Raw genomic sequence first — 3,117 nt, 5'->3', positions numbered from 1 at the left:
AGATGGTGTGTGTGTGTGTGTGTGTGTGTGTGTATATATATATATATATATATAATATATATATAATGATATAATGTACATCCTCCTACAGCCAGCCAAAAAATCGAGGATAAAACCATCAAACATTTTAAATAAACCATTTAATTGGTCATTTTAATAGAATAAATATTACAATAGGTTTATTTTTTGTTTGATGAACCACTTCGTATTTTAAAATATTAAGAAAAATGTATGACTTACACAGTGTTTTGCTGATAATGTATGGTGCAATGCTGTAATGTATAGGCTTGGTCATGGTTATGAACTTTCAATAAGACACATAGACGGGATTCTAAATTTTGTCTTAATCAGTGAAAACGTGAAAATAAATAGATTTTGGCATTAATGGCGTTCCATATTACTTATTTGCATGGCGTTCAATACTGTAATTTTGGGTCGTAATTTTGCATGTAAGTAAGTAAGTAAGTAACTTTATTGCTTCTCTTTTATAACAGAGGCACAGCCGTAAAGACGTGCAACAATAACAAAATCAGTAAAAACTTAATTACTGTGATTAAATATAGTAAGAAAATACTGCGGTAGAACGAAATATAAATAAACAAAGGGCTTACAAAAATAGTAATAGAGATAAAATTAAATACTAATACTAATAATATAAGTAAGTTGGTTAATACATCACTTATACACACATACATATACACATACACACAAACATATATATACACATATACATATATACATACAGCATACACACACACATACACACACATACACACATGTATTTTTGCCATTTGCTTGGTTTACTAAATAGACGCTGGTGGCGCTCTCCGAAATTATCTAACGTAACATGTTCTAAGAAGAATTAGTTTCACGTCCGAAATTTAAAATTATTTTTTGGTCAGGGTATTTACTTTTTACTATCCTATATACTAATGGTAAACAGGCTTGTAAATAGTAGAAATATTTTTTTTAATAAAGAAGTAAAATGAATCTTTGTAATGTATTTATGTTCCCACCTCTTAGTCTCCTTCTTGACATCATATCTTCAGATAGTCATTTTTTTATTGTCCATCGAGAAATGAATGTTTTTTTTAAAATAGCAAATAGTAAATTTTGTTATGAGGCTCCAAAATTTGATAAGGGTGGGGACGTGAAAATAGCAATTAATTTTATTTGGCCTTAAGCAGATTGAAAAAAAAATTAGGCGTTTTACTGCACTGAAATTTACAAAGGCTATGGGTATTATTTGAACATTAATATTAATAAATATAATTGTTCTTATACTTGGGGTATATTTAGCAGGTCTTAACTTTTGGGTGATCCAATCAAATCGATTTGTTGTCATCTTAATGTTTAACAAATAATATCTATTGTGAACACACAAAAATATGCAGTAGGGCCCTGTCAAATTACTCGTATTCTGTATTATGCAAATTGTATTCTAAATAAATGATTGTTTTGATCAATTTGAATTGCAAATTAGTTTTATTTCTGCATGATTTGTTAATTTGTCGTAATCATGAACTGGGTGGAAATTGTCTTAAAGTAAACGCGAAAACGCTGGATTCAACTTCTCGTGCTTTTTTTTTTCTAAATCTAATGGTAAGGCGCATGTTGACTCAATGAATTATAAGAGGCCTTTAGTCATAAACAAGCATTCGTCACACATCGAATTCATGTTGCCTTCTTCAATTAAACGGCATTAAATATTGAAGATGGACTGATGATATTTCTAATTATTGGCTGTATTTCCATAAAATATGACCTTTAGAAATTGTCATCCGCACCGTGTTCTCAACGAATTAATTAAAAAAAGGATACACATGCCTATGATATAATAAATATGTAAGAACGCTCTGTTTAAATTATTTGCAAAAACAGTTATTATACTTTTATAACAATTGTTATCGTTATCATCTTTGTCATCGTCATCATCGTTTATTATTATTATTATTATTATTATTATTATTATTATTATTATTATTATTATATTTATATTATCATTATAAGGATAATTTATTGATTCACGTTGAATCGTCGGTACTTACTTTAATGATTGGCTTACTCACCAAGTTTATTTTCATATTCATGCCGGATACGTAGCGGATATTGTGTGTCTATAATCAAGCCAGGCCTAAGTTGAATTTATTCAGCTAAAATTGCTCTGTTCATTAATGTGTGAGATGAGTCACATTGCCATCGAGTTGTTATTGATCTTGTAGAAAATGGATGCTTACATTAAAATGCACTATGCATACGAAGCTTTATAGCAAACCGACATTACATATCGTTCATTTATTTTCAATCCAAAAACAACTTGTTTTGCTGGATGGTCCAACCAATAACTTATCATAGCAGAATATATCAATTGCGTCATTCTTTTCATAAACATAATTGGAATGATTTTTTTTTTCGTATCTTTACCAGGCAAATTATCGTACTCTCAGAAAAAACATTTTATTTGAATGAGAATCGACCCACGACCTCCACAACAGCGGTGGCTCAAGAAATTTGCGATGGAGGGGTCCAAACCAAGGGCCGACTAGAGCCTCGGTCGACGGCTCGAATAAACCAACATAGCGTTATTGTGCGTCACCCCAGTGACCCCACCCCCAATTTCAAAATCTCTAGGGGCGGATTTAGGGTCTTTGAGGCCAAACACGTACGTAGCCTGGGTTTTTTGGGCGTGAGGTTCAGGAAGCCCCGGTGGTGGAGTCGGCAAAAACCCCCGAAGCCAGGGGAATTTTGTGTTCTATGGGTCTAAATAGTGTAATATATAAAAGCCGTTAGGTTTAAAAAAAAGGTCTAAATCATTCCGTCTGAGTCTGGGCAGTGGCATAGTTAGGGGAAGGTCGAAAGTTGGGCCGATCGAGACAACAATGTCCTAGGGGGTCCGGGGGCATGCACCAGCGAAATTTTTGCGTTTTAGACGCCCGAAAATAATATTTGTAATAATATTATCTTTCAAAGTTCCAAACATCGTAATGCAGTTTCAATAGAAAGAAACAGGAGCGGGGTGGGGGGGGGGAGGCAATGATGGCGCCAGGATCTGCCCGACAGATGGGATAAAGGCCCCGACAGGGTGGGGGGGGGGGAATAGGGGAGCGAATCGAGCCT

Source organism: Anneissia japonica, unplaced genomic scaffold (assembly GCF_011630105.1).
Source record: "Anneissia japonica isolate Jap-2015-1 unplaced genomic scaffold, ASM1163010v1 scaffold2069_len581484_cov189, whole genome shotgun sequence".
Lineage (NCBI taxonomy): Eukaryota > Metazoa > Echinodermata > Crinoidea > Comatulida > Comatulidae > Anneissia > Anneissia japonica.
The sequence above is the reverse complement of the archived record's forward strand: the minus strand, read 5'-3'. Positions refer to the sequence as shown.